The sequence below is a fragment of the Oncorhynchus masou genome, chromosome 31 (genome assembly GCF_036934945.1).
Source record: "Oncorhynchus masou masou isolate Uvic2021 chromosome 31, UVic_Omas_1.1, whole genome shotgun sequence".
Lineage (NCBI taxonomy): Eukaryota > Metazoa > Chordata > Actinopteri > Salmoniformes > Salmonidae > Oncorhynchus > Oncorhynchus masou.
In genome coordinates, this window is record NC_088242.1 from 66938234 (window position 1) to 66952960 (window position 14727).

At 47.3% G+C, this 14727-nt stretch overlaps 2 pseudogenes; one reads left to right on the forward strand and one right to left on the reverse strand.

Annotated features, from left to right (window-relative positions):
• The window catches only part of LOC135524310 (WW domain-containing oxidoreductase-like), a 240691-nt pseudogene that overhangs the window by 57034 nt on the left and 168930 nt on the right, over nt 1-14727 (forward strand).
• LOC135525285 (uncharacterized) lies at nt 282-833 on the reverse strand (annotated as a pseudogene).

The window sequence follows — 14727 nt, forward strand, 5'->3', positions numbered from 1 at the left end:
GAAGGAGTACACAGAGGAGGAGGAGTACACAGAGGAGGAGGAGGAGTACACAGAGGAGGAGGAGGAGTACACAGAGGAGAAGGGGAGTACACAGAGGAGGAGAAGGAGTACACAGAGGAGGAGAAGGAGTACACAGAGGAGGAGGAGTACACAGAGGAGGAGGAGGAGTAGACAGAGGAGGAGAAGGAGTACACAGAGGAGGAGAAGGAGTACACAGAGGAGGAGGAGTACACAGGGGAGGAGGAGGAGTAGACAGAAGAGGAGAAGGAGTACACAGAGGAGGAGGAGGAGTAGACAGAGGAGGAGGAGTACACAGAGGAGGAGAAGGAGTACACAGAGGAGGAGGAGGAGGAGTACACAGAGGAGGAGGAGGAGTACACAGAGGAGGAGGAGGAGTACACAGAGGAGGAGAAGGAGTACACAGAGGAGGAGGAGGAGTAGACAGAGGAGGAGAAGGAGTACACAGAGGAGGAGAAGGAGTACACAGAGGAGGAGGAGGAGTACACAGAGGAGGAGGAGGAGAACACAGAGGAGGAGAAGGAGTACACAGAGGAGGAGGAGGAGTACACAGAGGAGGAGGAGGATTACACAGAGGAGGAGAAGGAGTACACAGAGGAGGAGAAGGAGTACACAGAGGAGGAGGAGGAGTACACAGAGGAGGAGGAGGAGGAGTAGACAGAGGAGGAGAAGGAGTACACAGAGGAGGAGGAGGAGTAGACAGAGGAGGAGGAGGAGTAGACAGAGGAGGAGGAGGAGTAGACAGAGGAGGAGAAGGAGGAGACAGAGGAGGAGAAGGAGTACACAGAGGAGGAGGAGGAGTAGACAGAGGAGGAGAAGGAGTACACAGAGGAGGAGAAGGAGTACACAGAGGAGGAGAAGGAGTAGACAGAGGAGGAGAAGGAGTAGACAGAGGAGGAGGAGGAGTAGACAGAGGAGGAGAAGGAGGAGACAGAGGAGGAGAAGGAGTACACAGAGGAGGAGGAGGAGTAGACAGAGGAGGAGAAGGAGTACACAGAGGAGGAGAAGGAGTACACAGAGGAGGAGAAGGAGTAGACAGAGGAGGAGAAGGAGGCAGAGGCCGAGCCAGAGGTCGACGAAGACCTGAAGCAGGAGGAGAACGTGCACAAAGAAGAAGAGGACCAAACTTATCAAATGACATTCGTGCAACACTAGTGGACCATGTTGTGAACCACGGATTGACGCTGAGGGAGGCTGGATTGAGAGTTCAGCCAAATCTTAGCAGATATACAGTGGCATCTGTCATAAGGACTTTTCAACAGGAAAACAGGTAAAAGAAGATCTGTCTACAGTTACAGTAATCAGCTGCTTATTGTCTGGACCATATCAGCACTTGTGATACCCCTTCCTGTGACATTGTACAGTAAGTTACATATATTATTCTCTACATAGGATTGAGGGTCGGGAACGACAAGGAGGAAGGGGGCCCATATTCACGCAAGAACAAGAGAGAGAGATAATAAACATGGTTTTGGCCAATAATGCTATCAGGCTCAGAGAACTACAAGCCAACATTATCGGTGACCATCCCATTATCAATAATGTCCATCAGGTCCATCAGTCAACACTGGCACACATCCTGAAGAGACATCCGGTTCAAATGACACAACTTTATCGAGTGTCTTTTGAGCGGAATTCAGAGCGGGTCAAACGGCTGCGGCAGGAGTATGTGGAGGTTTGTATTGTACACTTTAGCACTGTGATGCTGCATACTGCACACATTACTGTTTTACATTGACTGTATACTAGACTTATCCTGAACTACACAATCTGGTCTTTCACTGTATTTTAGGGAGTTTTGCAGATGGATGCTGAGCAAATCCTGCATGAATTCATATATATTGATGAGGCAGGGTTCAACCTCACAAAAGCAAGAAGGAGAGGCAGAAATATCATTGGTCACAGGGCTATAATCAATGTCCCAGGGCAACGTGGGGGTAACATCCCCCCTTGCGCTGTCATTTCACAGCAGGGGGTTGTCCTCCGTCATGCCAAATTGGGCCCTTACAACACACCTCACATTCTCGCATTCTTGGACCGATGGCACCACATCGCCACAGCAGGTAAAGAAATGCACCAGATGCAATACAATGTGTCATTCCACCGCTCTGCTTTGGTCCAGAACAGTTGACAGTACTTCCTTCACCATCCAAACAGTTGACAGTACTATACCTTCCACCATACTCTCCAGCCCCAGGCTTTCTAAACCCTGTCGGTAAGAAGTTGTTCTCTGCATGGCGGTGGCCAAAGGTTTACGATCTCCAGCCCCAGGCTCAGGTACCCCTCATTCAGGCCATGGAGGTTTATGATCTCCAGCCCCAGGCTCAGGTACCCCTCATTCAGGCCATGGAGGTTTATGATCTCCAGCCCCAGGCTCAGGTACCCCTCATTCAGGCCATGGAGGTTTACGATCTCCAGCCCCAGGCTCAGGTACCCCTCATTCAGGCCATGGAGGTTTACGATCTCCAGCCCCAGGCTCAGGTACCCCTCATTCAGGCCATGGAGGTTTACGATCTCCAGCCCCAGGCTCAGGTACCCCTCATTCAGGCCATGGAGGTTTACGATCTCCAGCCCCAGGCTCAGGTACCCCTCATTCAGGCCATGGAGGTTTACGATCTCCAGCCCCAGGCTCAGGTACCCCTCATTCAGGCCATGGAGGTTTACGATCTCCAGCCCCAGGCTCAGGTACCCCTCATTCAGGCCATGGAGGTTTACCCCCAAGCTCAGGTACCCCTCATTCAGGCCATGGAGGTTTACGATCTCCAGCCCCAGGCTCAGGTACCCCTCATTCAGGCCATGGAGGTTTACGATCTCCAGCCCCAAGCTCAGGTACCCCTCATTCAGGCCATGGAGGTTTACGATCTCCAGCCCCAAGCTCAGGTACCCCTCATTCAGGCCATGGAGGTTTACGATCTCCAGCCCCAGGCTCAGGTACCCCTCATTCAGGCCATGGAGGTTTATGATCTCCGGCCCCAGGCTCAGGTACCCCTCATTCAGGCCATGGAGGTTTACGATCTCCAGCCCCAGGCTCAGGTACCCCTCATTCAGGCCATGGAGGTTTACGATCTCCAGCCCCAGGCTCAGGTACCCCTCATTCAGGCCAGGAAGGTTTACGATCTCCAGCCCCAGGCTCAGGTACCCCTCATTCAGGCCATGGAGGTTTACGATCTCCAGCCCCAGGCTCAGGTACCCCTCATTCAGGCCAGGGAGGTTTACGATCTCCAGCCCCAGGCTCAGGCCCCAGGCTACCCCTCATTCAGGCCATGGAGGTTTACGATCTCCCCCAGTCCCAGGCCATGGAGGTTTATGATCTCCGGCCCCAGGCTCAGATACCCCTCATTCAGGCCATGGAGGTTTACGATCTCCAGCCCCAGGCTCAGGTACCCCTCATTCAGGCCATGGAGGTTTACGATCTCCAGCCCCAGGCTCAGGTACCCCTCATTCAGGCCATGGAGGTTTAGATACCCCTCATTCAGGCCATGGAGGTTTACGATCCAGCCCCAGGCTCAGGTACCCCTCATTCAGGCCATGGAGGTTTACGATCTCCAGCCCCAGGCTCAGGTACCCCTCATTCAGGCCATGGAGGTTTACGATCTCCAGCCCCAGGCTCAGGTACCCCTCATTCAGGCCATGTTGACATGTTGACTGATTTGGGTATATGGAGAGAAATAAATGATGTTTTCCTCAGTCTGCAGCATTGGTCTTGTGTAGTGTTTGTATAGTTGCACTTTCTCTGTGCACTTAATTTACTGTACTCTAATCACTGACAATTAGACTTTCTAAAAGTGTTTTAGATTAGCAACATTAGTGTGTAACTGGTTCGAAAAGATTGAAGTCATTTGAAATGTGTGTGTTTCGTATGGTAACAAAATATTATTTTTATGAAGTCGTGTATAATTTTGACAAAAGTGTTCCATTTTGCAAATGATCTGAAGTGTTGTGCTACTTTGGTGTAGGGTTGTGCTAATTGTGTGTTGTGTTTTGACAAACCGGGCCCTGTTTTCAAAATTGCGCTTAAAAAAACTAAGATCATTAGTGTTTTTTTTCAGAGCAGTTAACTCCCTCACGCTTGAGAACAGTATAGTACATGCCCAGATGAGTTAGACATAATGAAGTCTGTCATTTGAGGTCTGTGCATATCAGTCATTATTCTCCTACCCTTAGGGTTTTATCTCCCCCGATGTTGCTGTCATTACACACACACAGTCGTTGCCCTAATAACACTCTGATACTTTGGCTGTCTTCCCTCTGCTTACACTGTCTGTCTGTCTTCCCTCTGCTCTTACTCTGATACACATACTGTCTGTTGCCCTCTGCTCTTAATAACACTTTCATTTGGCTTTATACCCTCTGCTCTTAGTGCTCTGATACTGTCTGTCTGTCTTCCCTCTGCTCGTAGTGCTCTGATACTGTCTGTCTGTCTTCCCTCTGCTCGTAGTGCTCTGATACTGTCTGTCTGTCTTCCCTCTGCTCTTAGTGCTCTGATACTGTCTGTCTGTCTTCCCTCTGCTCTTAGTGCTCTGATACTGTCTGTCTGTCTTCCCTCTGCTCTTAGTGCTCTGATACTGTCTGTCTGTCTTCCCTCTGCTCTTAGTGCTCTGATACTGTCTGTCTGTCTTCCCTCTGCTCTTAGTGCTCTGATACTGTCTGTCTGTCTTCCCTCTGCTCTTAGTGCTCTGATACTGTCTGTCTGTCTTCCCTCTGCTCTTAGTGCTCTGATACTGTCTGTCTGTCTTCCCTCTGCTCTTAGTGCTCTGATACTGTCTGTCTGTCTTCCCTCTGCTCTTAGTGTGTCTGATACTGTCTCTGATACTGTCTGTCTGTCTTCCCTCTGCTCTTAGTGCTCTGATACTGTCTGTCTGTCTTCCCTCTGCTCTTATACTGTCTGTCTGTCTTCCCTCTGCTCTTAGTGCTCTGATACTGTCTGTCTGTCTTCCCTCTGCTCTGTGCTCTGATACTGTCTGTCTGTCTGTCTGTCTGTCTGTCCTGTCTGTCTGTCTTCCCTGCTCTTAGCTCTTAGTGCTCTGATACTGTCTGTCTGTCTTCCCTCTGCTCTTAGTGCTCTGATACTGTCTGTCTGTCTTCCCTCTGCTCTTAGTGCTCTGATACTGTCTGTCTGTCTTCCCTCTGCTCTTAGTGCTCTGATACTGTCTGTCTGTCTTCCCTCTGCTCTTAGTGCTCTGATACTGTCTGTCTTTCTTCCCTCTGCTCTTAGTGCTCTGATACTGTCTGTCTGTCTGTCTGTCTGTCTTCCCTCTGCTCTTAGTGCTCTGATACTGTCTGTCTGTCTTCCCTCTGCTCGTAGTGCTCTGATACTGTCTGTCTGTCTTCCCTCTGCTCTTAGTGCTCTGATACTGTCTGTCTGTCTTCCCTCTGCTCTTAGTGCTCTGATACTGTCTGTCTGTCTTCTCTGCTCTTAGTGCTCTGATACTGTCTGTCTGTCTTCCCTCTGCTCTTAGTGCTCTGATACTGTCTGTCTGTCTTCCCTCTGCTCTTAGTGCTCTGATACTGTCTGTCTGTCTTCCCTCTGCTCTTAGTGCTCTGATACTGTCTGTCTGTCTTCCCTCTGCTCTTAGTGCTCTGATACTGTCTGTCTGTCTTCCCTCTGCTCTTAGTGCTCTGATACTGTCTGTCTGTCTTCCCTCTGCTCTTAGTGTCTCTGATACTGTCTGTCTGTCTTCCCTCTGCTCTTAGTGCTCTGATACTGTCTGTCTGTCTTCCCTCTGCTCTTAGTGTCTGTCTGATACTGTCTGTCTGTCTTCCCTCTGCTCTTAGTGCTCTGATACTGTCTGTCTGTCTTCCCTCTGCTCTTAGTGCTCTGATACTGTCTGTCTGTCTTCCCTCTGCTCTTAGTGCTCTGATACTGTCTGTCTGTCTTCCCTCTGCTCTTAGTGCTCTGATACTGTCTGTCTGTCTGTCTGTCTGTCTGTCTGTCTGTCTGTCTGTCTGTCTTCCCTCTGCTCTTAGTGCTCTGATACTGTCTGTCTGTCTTCCCTCTGCTCTTAGTGCTCTGATACTGTCTGTCTGTCTTCCCTCTGCTCTTAGTGCTCTGATACTGTCTGTCTGTCTGTCTTCCCTCTGCTCTTAGTGCTCTGATACTGTCTGTCTGTCTTCCCTCTGCTCTTAGTGCTCTGATACTGTCTGTCTGTCTTCCCTCTGCTCTTAGTGCTCTGATACTGTCTGTCTGTCTTCCATCTGCTCTTAGTGCTCTGATACTGTCTGTCTGTCTTCCCTCTGCTCTTAGTGCTCTGATACTGTCTGTCTGTCTTCCCTCTGCTCTTAGTGCTCTGATACTGTCTGTCTGTCTTCCCTCTGCTCTTAGTGCTCTGATACTGTCTGTCTGTCTGTCTTCTCTGATACTGTCTGTCTTCTTCTCTGTCTGCTCTGTCTGTGCTGTCTGTCTGTCTTCTGATACTGTCTGTCTGCTCTGCTCTTAGTGCTGTCTGTCTGTCTGTCTTCCTCTGCTCTTAGTGCTCTGATACTGTCTGTCTGTCTTCCCTCTGCTCTTAGTGCTCTGATACTGTCTGTCTTCTCTCTGCTCTTAGTGCTCTGATACTGTCTGTCTGTCTTCCCTCTGCTCTTAGTGCTCTGATACTGTCTGTCTGTCTGTCTGTCTGTCCTGATACTCTGCTCTTAGTGTTCTGATACTGTCTGTCTGTCTTCCCTCTGCTCTTAGTGCTCTGATACTGTCTGTCTGTCTTCCCTCTGCTCTTAGTGCTTTGATACTGTCTGTCTGTCTTCCCTCTGCTCTTAGTGTTCTGATACTGTCTGTCTGTCTTCCCTCTGCTCTTAGTGCTCTGATACTGTCTGTCTGTCTTCCCTCTGCTCTTAGTGCTCTGATACTGTCTGTCTGTCTGTCTGTCTGTCTGTCTGTCTGTCTGTCTGTCTGTCTGTCTGTCTGTCTGTCTGTCTGTCTGTCTGTCTGTCTGTCTGTCTTCCCTCTGCTCTTAGTGCTCTGATACTGTCTGTCTGTCTTCCCTCTGCTCTTAGTGCTCTGATACGGTCTGTCTGTCTTAGTGTGTGTGTGTCAGAGGAGATTAGAAAAGGATAAGTGAAAACAGAGGATGTGTAACCTGAGCTACCCACAATGCAAGGCTATTTGAGACCGAGCCACAGTTGGTATTAGTTTGAGTCACCTACTCACACACTTTCATACCGACAGTCACACAGGACATCCTGACCATGGGCCTCTGTCGGACACCATATGGGCACGTACGTCCATGCGATGTGTGTGGATGACATTGCTCCACAAGAGACTTTGTAATACTTATTCTGTGGTGGTCAGCGTTTAGGGCGTGTGTGTCGTCACTCTGTTGCAGTCTTGGGGTCACGTTCTGTTCTTGCAGCCATGCTCATATTCTGTGTGTGTTTACGTTTGTGCACAGGGTGTATTGCTGGTCCTAGGGGAGTTTTAGGGCTGTCATTGCCCCTGGCTGCCCTGGGGCAGGGTATGGCCATCCAGGCCATGTGACTTGGGCTGCAGCCAAACCCTTCCACAACCTTCCCTTACCCCCTTATCCCCTGCCCACCTCCTGTCTCCTCAGACCCCCTCCTAATACTCCATCCCCAGCAACTCCTCCAACCCACCAAGCCGGGGTCTCCTGTTCCACACACCACATGCCCCCCCCCCCATCCACTTAACCCTTGCCCAAGCACCCCCCTGCTTCCCCAGCTCTCCTGCACCCACAGCCTCTTCTGAAGTGGAGGAATGGGGACCAGACCAGTAGTAGTGTTGAGTGACCTGTCCTTTGCTCTGTGATCAGAGTGTGATGGTGCTTAATGGTAGAGGCAGATTAACCCATAAGTCAGGAGATGTCTGGGACCAGGGATCCATACTGAGAGAGAACCTGTCCCTTTCTCTTCCCTTTTCTCTCGCCTTCTCTTTATACCTCCCTCTATTTCCCTCTATGTAGCCCTGTTCTCCATCTCTTTTCTCTCTTGTCTTTCTCTCTCTCCCCATCTCTATATCTTACAATCTCTCCCTCCCTGTACTGCTTCTTTCTCCCCTCCTCTTGTCCTTTCTCTTTGTACTCCTCCCTCTCTCTCCCTCAATCCTCCTCTTTTTCTTAGCTCTCTCCCTCTGTGTTTTTGGCCAGGCTGTATTTCTTCATTAGGGGTGGTGTTGGGGGTAGTGGGGGAGTCCCCGGGGGATGTCAGAGTACATTCATTCTCATCAGAACAGGAGAGCAGAGAGGAGCGGAGTGAAGCAAAGTGGAGGGGAGAGAAGAGGAGAGGCTGTGAATGGCACAGTTCAAGCTTTCTGAATGTACCAACTCTATTACAGAATGAATGTCTTGAAGCACAAAACATATACAGTGGCTTGAGAAATTATTCACCCCCTTGGCATTTTTCAAATGTTGCATTACAACCTGGAATTAAAATAGATTTTCTTTTGGGGGGGAGGGTTATGTCATTAGATTTACACAACATGCCCACCATTTTGAAGATGCAACATATTTTTTCTTGTGAAACAAACAAGAAATAAGACAATAAAAACTGTAAACTTGAGCATGAATAACTATTCACCCCCCCTAAAGTCAATAATATGTAGAGCCACCTTTTGCAGAAATTACAGCTGCAAGTCTCTTGGGGTATGTCTCTATAAGCTTGGCACATCTAGCCACTGGAAAACTTCAAGTTGAATGGGTTCCGCTGGTGTACAGCAATCTTTAAGTCATACCACAGATTTTCAAATGAATTGAGGTCTGGGCTTTGACTAGGCCATTCCAAGACATTTAAATGTTTCCCCTTAAACCATTCAAGTGTTGCTTTAGCAGTATGCTGAGGGTCATTGTCCTGCTGGAAGGTGAACCTCCGTCCCAGTCTCAAATCTCTGGAAGACTGAAACAGGTTTCCCTCAAGAATTTCCCTGTATTTAGCCCCATCCATCATTCCTTCAATTCTGACCATTTTCCCAGTCCCTGTCGGTGAAAAACATCCCCACAGCATGATACTGCCACCGTCATGCTTCACTGTGTGAAGTGTTCTCGGGGTGATGAGAGGTGTTGGGTTTGCGCCAGACATAGCATTTTCCTTAATGGCCAAAAAGCTCAATTTTAGTCCCATCTGACCAGAGTACCATCTTCAATATGTTTGGGGAGTCTCCCACATGCCTTTTGGCAAACACCAAAAGTATTTGCTTATTTCTTTCTTTAAGCAATGGCTTTTTTTCTGTCCACTCTTCCATAAAGCCCAGCTCTGTGGAGTGTACATCTTAAAGTGGTCAATGGACATATACTCCAATCTCTGCTGTGGAGCTTTGCAGCTCCTTCAGGGTTATCTTCGGTCTCTTTGTTGCCTCTCTGATTAATGCCCTCCTTGCCTGGTCTGTGCGTTTTGGTGGGCAGCCATCTCTTGGCAGGTTTGTTGTGGTGCCATATTCTTTAAAGTTTTTAATAATGGATTTAATGGTGCTCCGTGGGATGTCCAAAGTTTCCGATATAACCCAACCCTGATCTGTACTTCTCCACAACTTTGTCCCTGACCTGTTTGGAGAGCTCCTTGGTCTTCATACTGCTGCTTGCTTGGTTGTGCCCCTTCTTAATTGGTGTTGCAGACTCTGGGGCCTTTCAGAACGGGTGTATATATATAGTGAGATCATGTGACAGATCATGTGGCACTTAGATTGCACACAGGTGGACTTTATTTAACTAATTATGTAACTTATGAAGGTAATTAGTTGCACCAGGTCTTATTTAGGGGCATCATAGCAAAGGGGTGAATACATATGCAGGCAACACTTCTCCATTACATTTTGTTGTGCATTTTTTGAAACAAGTAATTTATTTCACTTGACCAATTTTGACTATTTTGTGTATGTCCATCACATGAAATCCAAATAAAAATCTATTTAAATTACAGGTTGTAATGCAACAAAATAGGAAAAACGTGAAGGGAATTGAATACTTTTGCAAGGCATTACAACCTGTGTTGTGATAATTGCGTTGTTTGCTCTATAACCTATTAGTTCATATGCGTTGCCACCGTGATATATAGTGCCTTTGGGAAGCGTTCAGACCCCTTCCCCTTTTCCACATTTTGTTACGTTTCAGCCTTATTCTATTTTAATTTTTTATGCCCTCATCAATCTACACATGACGAAGCGAAAAATAAAAACTGAAATACCTTATTTACGTAAGTATTCAGTTGGTTAATACTGTAAAACCTAAATTAATAGCTCATGCGTTTATTTGCTTAAATCACTGAACACAACAGGGGCTTATTAGAAACAGGCTTCTATTTCAGACCGGGGTCTATTTCCTTAATGCGCATAGCTTTTGCTCATTTGCATGTTTAATTGTTTAATTCCAGCATTCACTTACAGCATTTTAATCAATTTCTTAATTTCATGCACTAATGTGTTATCATTTACACATTGTGTCACATTTATTTTGTTTAAGTATGCTGGATTTGTTTAAATCGTTTTATAATAATCCTTGATAATAAATATTCCACGCTGTCTGTGTATTTTCTGTAGTCCTTACTTTCGCCACTAGAGGGTGATCTGCCATTTGTTGCGTTCTGTACTCCCAAAGTTGTTGACTATTCTTTGTACTTGCCTGTTAGCTAGCAGTTCTCAGCTGTTAGCAGCCAATGGCTAGTAGTTTCTTACTGGCGATAAAAATGTATGATTAGCATAATTTTTTTTAGCATCATTACTGAATTATTTAATGTAACAAATCAAACATTAAACCTCGTAAACAGTTCATGGGAATTAATGGTAACCTCAAAAACAATTCATTTAGACCCAGCGTTTATTTGAAACAGGCGTTTATTTCTGAAATGTGTGCCAGTGCCCAGCTATTAAAAGGGACAGGCAGCTATTTGAGACTGCGTTTAATTGAAGTTTTACTGTATGCCTTTTTTGCCGTGGTATCATTTTGGTATAATTGTTGTATTGAGAATTGTGATGGTATCGAGAATCGGGATACTAAACCTTGTATCTGTATCAAAGTCAAAAATCTGGTGTAGTGACCACTTATACACACATATCAACCGTTTTGTTCCAGTTCCTGTACCAGTTCCTGTCCCGGTATGGCCAATAAAGACCTAATGACCATTGGACAGAGCCTAGCTGCACCCAGAGCCAATCACCTCCTTCAGACAGGTTATCATAGAGATCAGAGGTCAGGCCAGAGGGGACTAGTTACATTAAACAATTAACTCATCTCTCCCTCTTTGGTACTTAACACCCCCACTTGACCAGAGCTAAGATAGCATTTAGGGCCAGCAGTAGGCCCATTAAAGACCGTCATTAGGGCTGTGGTTATGGAGATGAGACCCTGGGCTAGGAACTGATGTCTGCTCTTCTGAGGGTGAAGGGCCCTGACCACAGAGATACACAATAAGGACCAGTGGTCTCGCCTTAACTGCTCTTTAAAAACCTTCAGTCTGGGGCTCTTGACCAATTGTGCTATTTTGTGTATTTTTTTGGCGCTGATCTTAACTTTTTTTGTACCTATTGCTTCTGCTGTCATTTCCTATGGCCGAAAATGGCTTCTGGATATTGGAACAGCTATCACTAACCTCCATTTGGATGAGGACTTCTACTTCAATGAGTCGGAGGCAATATATATTGATTATCATGGACCAAGCCGAAATCCTCAACACTTGGAGGAGACTGCGTTATGAAGTGAGAGGCACTGGAAGGGTTTGGCTTCAGCCCAAGTCACATGTTCTGGATACCTGACGAGACTATGTCAGAGAGTGGATAAATCACAGCTACCCTCTGTTCTATTGGCGAACGTGGAGAATCATTGGAGAATAAACTGTATGAGCTCGATTCGATACTATCCTGTCAATGTGATCTGAAGAACTGTAATATCCTATGTTTCTCTGAGTCGTGCTGAACAAGGACATGATAAATATAAATCTAGCTGGATTTTCTATACATCGGCAGGACATAGAGGACGCGTTGGATGGCTACCCGAATGCTACAGGTTCTGACAGGGTTTACCTTTTGAAACGAATATTGAATAGACACATGACAAGGGTCATTTGTCTACAACAGCAGCACATGCTAAATGACTACGCTAAACTTGCCACAGCTTTGAAATTAGAATTCAGTGGTTTTGCGACTCGCAAACACGATAGCTCACTGGCTAACACCGTAAAACAAGCTCGGAACGAACACCCACAAGTTTACTATCATAGGTTTCGTTCAGCTTACTTTGGCCTACTCACTGAAACAGGCATGGAAGACCGGTTACCTTTTAAACAAATCTTACTTTCGAACATGTATCCTACCTTCATTACCTACCTGGGTCCTGCTGCCCACGTTGGCCTGCCGCCCACTCAGAGAGCTTGCAAGCACAGCTTTTGAGGCATCAAAAGTTAAGAGCCCTGACCACTCGGTTTTGAAGTTCGACCAGGAGCACTCACTCCAGTCAGAGGGTGCATTATCACGTATTGGAGCGTTGAGAGATGAAGCACAACAACAGTTTCTACCATGAAACCATCATTCCAATAACCTCCGCTGTCGAAATAACTGTAAAGTACGTCGCCATCAACATGACTACCGCTACAATCGACCTGTTCACTACGTTCCTGCACCCAACCCACACAAAGTGTCAGAGCACAAGGGTAACAGAGGGGTGAAGGACAAACAAAATGTAGACCAATGTTCTCCAGAAGTTCCACTACGGGAAGAACTAAAGCAAGAACAATTTGAGAAAATGGTAAAAGATAAGTCACAAGGACTAGACGGAGAATTACCGGACACCAGGTCCGCAGGAATTAACACCCATAGCAAGGACGTTAAAATTCTAATTTCTCCCGCTCTCATTCAAGACCCTATCCAGGACCCGCTTGATCAAGAAACAAGCCCCCGGGCTTTGTCTATGGACTCTGATACAAAGGTAGTGAAGAAAAAGGTCAAACACTTCGTTAAAGCCAAGCCCACTCAAAATCGGAAAAGTCAATCTGCTTCCACATTGAACAGAAATGGCACATCACGTCGTTGCGAACAACCATTCCATGTTGTGGGGAATATGTCCATTAACCACAAATCTAAACGGCCATACCTGGAAACAGTCATAGAGGACTGCTTAACTTGTCAGGCGCTAATTGATTCGGGTGCGACAATATCACTCATCTCTCAAACCTTGTTCGATGATCTCAGAAGGGCTTTAGTCCTGTCCCCAGTCCACCTGGCCGTGCTGCTGCTCCAGTTTCAACTGACCTGAGCCCTAGGACCATGCCCCAGGACTACTTGACATGATGACTCCTTGCTGTCCCCAGTCCACCTGGCCGTGCTGCTGCTCCAGTTTCAACTGTTCTGCCTTATTATTATTCGACCATGCTGGTCATTTATGAACATTTGAACATCTTGGCCATGTTCTGTTATAATCTCTACCCGGCACAGCCAGAAGAGGACTGGCCACCCCACATAGCCTGGTTCCTCTCTAGGTTTCTTCCTAGGTTTTGGCTTTTCTAGGGAGTTTTTCCTAGCCACCGTGCTTCTACACCTGCATTGCTTGCTGTTTGGGGTTTTAGGCTGGGTTTCTGTACAGCACTTTGAGATATCAGCTGATGTACGAAGGGCTATATAAATAAATTTGATTTGATTTGATTTGATTTGAAGCCAACTAAACTCATCCAGAACGCCGCAGCCCGTCTGGTGTTCAACCTTCCCAAGTTCTCTCACGTCACCCCGCTCCTCCGCTCTCTCCACTGGCTTCCAGTTGAAGCTCGCATCCGCTACAAGACCATGGTGCTTGCCTACGGAGCTGTGAGGGGAACGGCACCGCAGTACCTCCAGGCTCTGATCAGGCCCTACACCCAAGCAAGGGCACTGCGTTCATCCACCTCTGGCCTGCTCGCCTCCCTACCATTGAGGAAGTACAGTTCCCGCTCAGCCCAGTCAAAACTGTTCGCTGCTCTGGCCCCCCAATGGTGGAACAAACTCCCTCACGACGCCAGGACAGCGGAGTCAATCACCACCTTCCGGAGACACCTGAAACCCCACCTCTTCAAGGAATACCTAGGATAGGATAAGTAATCCTTCTCACCCCCCCCCTTAATGACTTAGATGCACTATTGTAAAGTGGCTGTTCCACTGGATGTCAGAAGGTGAATTCACCAATTTGTAAGTCGCTCTGGATAAGAGCGTCTGCTAAATGACTTAAATGTAAATGTAAATGTAAACGTTGGTTAAAAGTGGAACGATGCGGCACTACACTTCGAGGGCTCACTCAGACTACCTCGCCTTTCACATTGAGAGTCATGCTGAAACTACACTTCAAGGACTTATCGCTCGTTCACCCTGTGTATGTTACCAGCCTCGAAACTGTAACCCTGCTACTTGGGGCAGACTTGATGAATCGGTTACTCCCATTGATGGATTGGAAAACCAACCAGGTATGGTCACAGGCCCCGGGTGCCTTCTCAACTGACCACACTGTCTTCCCCTAATGCTAGCTGCAACGCAGTCATTCATGAGGGGTATCTGTCAAAAGCACCCCTTGGGAAAAAGTCGTTTAGAAACCTCTTGGGGCAGAATCCGATCCAAGGAGATATTACGATATCTCGACACATTCCATCAGCCAACTTGATTGACCATTCTTTTCATGATTTCGAGCCAGCTGTCTCTGTGAATAAGCAACTTCCCTCCTCCTTGCAGTCGTGCAATACGGTAGTTGAGATGAACTCCTCTTGCCCGTCGGACACTTCCGCAAGCACTGCGGCTGTCTCAGCAAGAAAAACATTGAT